This window comes from Trachymyrmex septentrionalis, unplaced genomic scaffold (genome assembly GCF_001594115.1).
Source record: "Trachymyrmex septentrionalis isolate Tsep2-gDNA-1 unplaced genomic scaffold, Tsep1.0 scaffold83, whole genome shotgun sequence".
In the NCBI taxonomy this organism is placed as follows: Eukaryota; Metazoa; Arthropoda; class Insecta; order Hymenoptera; family Formicidae; genus Trachymyrmex; species Trachymyrmex septentrionalis.
The window spans coordinates 2,773,493-2,779,936 of record NW_017306018.1 but is presented as its reverse complement, the minus strand read 5'-3'; the positions used below and the strand labels follow the sequence as shown (position 1 = coordinate 2,779,936).

Genomic DNA, 6,444 nt, shown 5'->3' with positions numbered 1-6,444 from the left:
TACATAAAATTATTAAATTCGATGATAGTCATCTTTCTCATACAAAATTTAAGTTAGATGAAAATTTGTGCATTTCTTTATCCTACACTTATTTACGTAAAATTTTTAGCTCTGCAATTTTCCATGTGACATAAATTCGCTCGTTGTTCCACAAGGACGACAAATTATTGTAGACATTTTCGCCTTGAGTCACAACAAGAATCACGTCGAGAATGTCGTAGCGATTATTTCACGTTACCACAAATTGATTTGGAACGATTTAGGAGGGTGTAAGTGTGCGTGTGTCCGTGCGTGCGTGTGTGCGTGTATATCTAAAAAACGTCTCGGGATATCGTCGGCTTTAATGGCCCGAGCATAAAAAGTCAGAGAAAACGTAGCTAGAAAAAACAAAGCTTTAATGTACCAGTTCTTTCTCTTAACTATTCTATCATAGTTCTTTCAGATACATTTTGTTTGTTTTTTTCTTTTCTCTTCTGCTATTGTAAAGCACGAGTGCTCTGAAAATGATCATCAAGGTAGATAGGTCTGATGATAAAATAATGGATGAGTTCCGGTGATGTATAATCTTGAAAAAAATTCAACTTTTATATTCGATGAGGTTTATAGCATAAAAAAAGAAGTCGCTAAATAGGTAACAAAGCATCACGTGATGTTGCTAAGTTCACCCGAGCGAATCTCTTCCACTATTTTCTTGTGAAACAAGAAGAGCCAATTTGCCGCACTTTGAATATTAGTCCATGCAACCGTGCAACACCGATGATTCTATAAACCCGTTAAACTTGCGGAGGAATATTCGAGCTGAGCGGAGGCACTTCACGGAACTTTAATTATTGCCCGAAGACATTTGAAATGACTGACATATTTCGCGAAGTGTATGCGTAATTGCGTTACCATTTGCGATTCAACGATTCCGATATTTGAATATTAGTTGCTATGTAATCTAATGTGGAGATAATTCTTCTGTAGAATCTTTCTTTTATTAATAATAAAGATTTGCTTAAATGAGAAATAATGGGTCATCTATTAAAGTACTTGTATCTTATTTGTTGAAAAATCAATTAAATATTATTATTATGTCAAGAATTTATCACAAAATTATCGTCAAAAGTGTATCGAATGATATCATTATGATTCTTCCTAAAATGATCTTTACTTGGTATTATATTTTAATCTATTATGATTTTATGTTCTATAGCTGGCAGAATAACAAATTATCAAATCAAAATAAATCGTTGATTGAAAAATGACTTCCAGAGTGTGTTTAAGAAGATATATTAGCGTTATTTGTGTTATTCTATCTTTGTTTTACTAACTAAAGAAACTAAAGAATAATAAAAATATACAGTAAAAAAAATTTTATTTATGTTAAAAATGATCCACTCAAGTTTTTGTTAAAATTTTTTTTCATGTTGAGTTTTTAATATATTCCGATGTTAATTTATTATAATGTAATCACGTTGTTTAAATATATTTATGTGAAATTGATATTCAATTTCTTAGTGTTAAAATAACACAATTTATGAGTAAGTGAATAAATAAGAATAATGTGTTTTAAATGTAAATTCTAAGATAATTGAATAAAATACATGTTAATTTATCATAAATGTTATTTTTACTGAAAGGCTATACTTCCACAGTTTACTCACAAATTGCGTCAATATTTTCTGTTGATGTTTTTAATTTGTTACTTTCTGTTCTGTTACTTTCCAACTTATTCATTTTGTGCTAAATTAATAAAAAAATTTAAGTGATCTATTGGGACACGTGAGCTATATTAAATTTGTTTTAAATTTAATACAAATTTTTCAAACTATGTATAATTCCCGTGTTTCTTCATCATAAACACTGCTGCAACCCCCTATTAATCTTCTGCAGAGTTGATCGAGAGAAGTTTGTAGGCCAACCCTTTTGAGATTGTTTTAATCGACGAGGGCGTCGTCGTCGTCGTCGTCGTTGACGACGCCGTCGCGTCGACGGGGACTATATTCATTGCCGCCAGTTTCTCGGCGGTGGCGGCGCGCGCACTTCGAGTCACGTTTGGTTCGCGCCCGCTCGAGAAGGAGTTTAGTAGCAGCTGCGCGTCCGCGTGCCACGCGAACTGTGAGTAAGTATATTTATCATTCGGTTGCAACGTCTGTCAGCCGTCGGCCGTCGATCGCCGGTAAGAGTTAAAGCCGTTCTTTATTTCTGTACGCAATAATGAAGGGTAGCGCGGAACAACGAAGGACGAACGGGCGAGTACGCGCCATCTGAATAGTCTGAACTTCGCCGCGAGTCACCGCGAGACCGGCAAGACTCGCGCGAACGTGGCCGCGAGTATACCGCGAGGGCGGAGTATTGTGCGCGCGCGCGCGCGAGCGCGAGGACGGATGCGTCGTTTTAATGCGTAAACGCGCACGGTATCGTCAAAAGGCACTTCGTGAATATACGGACCGATTGTCGGCGTCGATCTGGAAAAAAAGGAACGGATCATCACGTGTCCGCGACATAATTACGCTTGTTATCGCGCATCGTGAAACGCGGGACAACGAGAAGTTCGCCCGAGTGAAAAAAACTCAAGGTACGTTTACTCTACTACATACGATCTTGCCCTTTTCCTCTTGGCCGCTCCATTGGGACGGAAAGTCCTTTAATCATTCGTCGAGATAATACTTGTTTTTTTTTTAGAAAGATAACGTCCCTGTGAACAATAGTGATTTTTGCGGCATCGCAACTTGGACAACTTGAAACTTGTAAAAAGTCTCTAACGCCGGTATTCATAATCTTTATTCTTATTTCAAGACCATCTTAATGTTTTAAAATGACAATACCTGTTATTGATTTATCATGATAAGTCTGTGATTGATTTATGACAGCTTAAGACGATCTTAGACATAAGAACCGACGTAAGAGGCTTCGAGAGTCTCGACGCGAAATAATTGTATCAATTCGCCCTAAACGAATTTTATCTTCGATTTGTGCCATCGTTTACGTAACGCGACAAGGTCTCTTTTTTGTAGTTTTTACACTCAGCATCTCCGTTTCTTTTCTTTTCGACGCACGCCGAGTATAATATTTATATGTAATTTTAAGTACAAAAGTTTTTGGAGGATTTCGAATAATGCGAACAGAGATTAATATTCGCTCTGAATACTTGAGCAGTGCTTTTTTTCATTTCTGATGCTACCGAATTTGCAAAGTTGATATTATCGTTTGCTACGAAGCGCGCGAGGTTCTCACCGTTCTTGGTAAAGATATCGCGTAAACACCGGGGATTAACGTTTAAGATTTAAGCTTACGCTAACGAATCTCACGGACGAGTAAGTAGTCTATAAAGGAGGCATTACGACTTTTTCTCTCCTTTGAAGATTTGAAGAGAAAGTCGAGAAATTAAATTCGCGAGAAATTATTATAAATTTGCATCCCGCGAGTTAAGCGAGTGAATTAATCGAACGATTAAAGGTTAGGAAGTCAAGGAGGATCACCTCGAGTATTTCCGGGTAATAATTAAAGTCCCGCGGGGTGCCTCGCTGAGTTTGAGTACATATTCCTCTTAGCTAGTACAGCCGGGGATTATCACAGGTGAACAGCTGTATGCGCTAATATTCAAAGTGCAGCAAATCGCGGGATCGATCGAACCGGGAAACAACGTATACGTCCACGATAATCGCGATCGAACGTTATTCAGCGCAACGTTTGAGGACTTTGCCGATCCGATCGCATTTGCAATCCTTGTGCATTCGATGGCAACAACAGGCATGCCCCACAGAGAATTGCCTGGCGCGGCGGATATCAGCAGACATGGTCATCGGTTGACCGCAGAAGCGAGCATTCATTCGGCAACTAGCCGTAGATCGCGTAGGACTGCTTAGCCACGTACGTCCCTGGTGAGTACGTGTCCTTGCCTCGTGGATGAAATTATTCAAATGGTAGCCAGTGTGCAATTACCGTGCGAATACGGGCGACAGCAGCTCGGAGATACGCGCGAGAGAGAGTCGTCATTCGCGTAGGATTCGAGATTCATGACGAATCGAGCCCTCGACCAATTTATCAGGGTCTGCCGAGGTCCCATGTGTTAATCCCGATGATTTAAGCTCGAAGCCAAACAGTCAGACTCTCGAGATGTGTCTGTAACATTAACATGCAAGACCATCTAGAGTTTGACTCCTGCACGCTCTAAGAGTCTTAAATAATTTCTTCGATTCGAAACCAGACAGCCGGAGCACTTGAAACGTGTTTGCGAAACTTACAAATGGAATCCGTCGAATGCTGCTTCGATGTGCTGCCGAGAGCTTTGATAAATTCTCTCTTCAGAATTAAATAGCTGTACCTATGCGATACATCTGCAGAAATGTATGCCAAATTAAATGTGCCCTCGTAAATGTGCCCTTCCAGCTTTCGATAATTATCACGTGGGTGTGCTGAGAATTTAAATTAAATTTTCTCAATTTAAAATAATGCATTTTAAAGTGTCTCTTCGATAATATTATATAACAAGGAAACCGAGAGAGCTTAATAACAATCAAAAGCTCGAAATGTCAAGATCATTAAGGATTAACTGATCAATTTCTCAGTTCTCAGAAATAACGATTTACCTCTGCTGTAACTTTAATGCGTAATCAGCCGTTATTAATTCTCTTTTTTTTACGACGCAGATACCGTTTTAGACACTAATTTCTAAAATCATAATAGCTAGATTTGTTATCATAACTCTGATAATCCTGACGTGAGTAATTGTAGCAAAGCAATAACTCTCGCCAAGATTCGAAATACGTTTTACCATTTGAATTTATGTTTCACGTCACATGTAAGCTTTTACGCAATCATATATTTCGGAATTTCCGAAATATGAAACGTCCGAATCATATGAAGATCGCACTTTAACGTTAAAATAAAATTAAAATGTATAATCACTGTGAATTCATATAGAAAGCCAAAGATTAAATGGATCTTCATTAAAATGTCGTCAATCAAAATGTTGTTCGCGAGTGGTTTTTCCAAATTTAATATCACGAAAATACGATATATTTTCGTGATGGCTTTTGTACACTTATTTTACTCTACGTTATCAATTTTTATATAATTCAGCCAGCCAAATTTAGTGCTTGCATATATTTAGCGTGCTAATATAGAATAAGCTCGCATCATAAATCATGATTTAACACCTTAGTTTATATTCGTATCATACATTTAGCGCTAAATATGGCTATCTACTTTTCGATCTGTCGTAATAACGCGGTGGCAGATACGATCTTTATATAGGACAAAGAAAATTCAGCATCAGTGATGGCCGCATTTAGCGCTAAATGCAGAATACGAATATAGGTCGTCTTGTCTCTGATTAGCGGTGCATTTAACGCTTACCTGGTCATGCAATTCAAAGTTCCATCTGAGTAATATGAAGATCGCGTTTATCCTTCTAGTTAAATATGAATGAGAGATGGTTTCAAAATGTTGTAGCCGTTTGACGAAGATGTAGATTTAATAGATGAAAGTGTAAAGCAATTATGTATCACGAGTGAAATGCTCATTATATGTTATTAAGACATTCTCTCAGTCGAATTAGAAAAAAATAATAAACATTTATTTTACTAATTTAATTAATTAATAAATTGTTAAATTTATAAAGGGAAAGATGAGCTTCAAAAGCTTTGAAAGTTTCGAATTTTTTTTAACTTTCTCTAATTGCTTATATTTCAGTTCTTTTATATAACGGAATTGTTTGATTTATCTTTTTAATAATAATTAAAATAAATTAGAATAAAATTACATTTATTACAAATTGGATATTTAATAATAAAATTGGATATTTAAAATTCTTATGCATTTTGCATAATAGGAAATTAAAGTAATTATTCGTCTAATTCTTTGTGATGGTAGTAGGTGTCGAAAGCGGGAAAGGATAGAAAATTCAGACAATTTCAATCTAACCCTTCATGTCGCCGATTACAAATTTAATTTCGTAAAATGAATTCTTGTTCGCGAGTTTCCTGTTCCAATTAATTGCATTTTCTTAACTATATATATGTCCGCCTTAAAGAAAGAAGTAGTATTCTGATAAGATTCACGCATATTAAATTAGATAACTTGGCTTTGTACTAATTGTATTAAAAAAATGTATTAAAAATTTAAATATTCAAGCATGCAAATAACATGGTGGATATTAAACAGACCCTTTGTTTTCTCTATGCGTTTTAGCTTTTCACACTTTTTACGTTTCTTAATTTTTCTTTTCTTTCCTTCGGCCACCTACAGTTTGAATATACATTTACCTTGTTTGAAATGCAAAAAGTCTATTTGGAAAATACCTAAAGCTGAAAGAAGTCGATTTATACTATTTCAAGAAACTTTGTTACGAACATGATTCCCAAGTGAATAACTCAGTTTGAACTTACAATTAGCTGTCATACACATGCACGTATTTATCAGTTTTGCAAAGGAACATTCATTGTGCAGAAAGGGAAA

At 36.2% G+C, this 6,444-nt stretch overlaps 1 protein-coding gene across 3 annotated transcripts in view; it reads left to right on the top strand.

The window, feature by feature from the left end:
- Positions 1-2,019: 2,019 nt before the first annotated feature.
- Positions 2,020-6,444, top strand: part of LOC108754948 (calcitonin receptor-like) — a 112,896-nt gene continuing 108,471 nt past the window's right edge. For 2 of the 3 annotated variants that reach the window (XM_018497623.1, XM_018497626.1), the window contains exon 1: positions 2,020-2,560. The gene's annotated coding sequence lies outside the window, so the exon portion shown is untranslated. Of the gene's footprint in view, positions 2,561-3,798; positions 3,867-6,444 lie in introns of those variants that run through there. The other variant, XM_018497624.1, reaches the window with a different exon arrangement.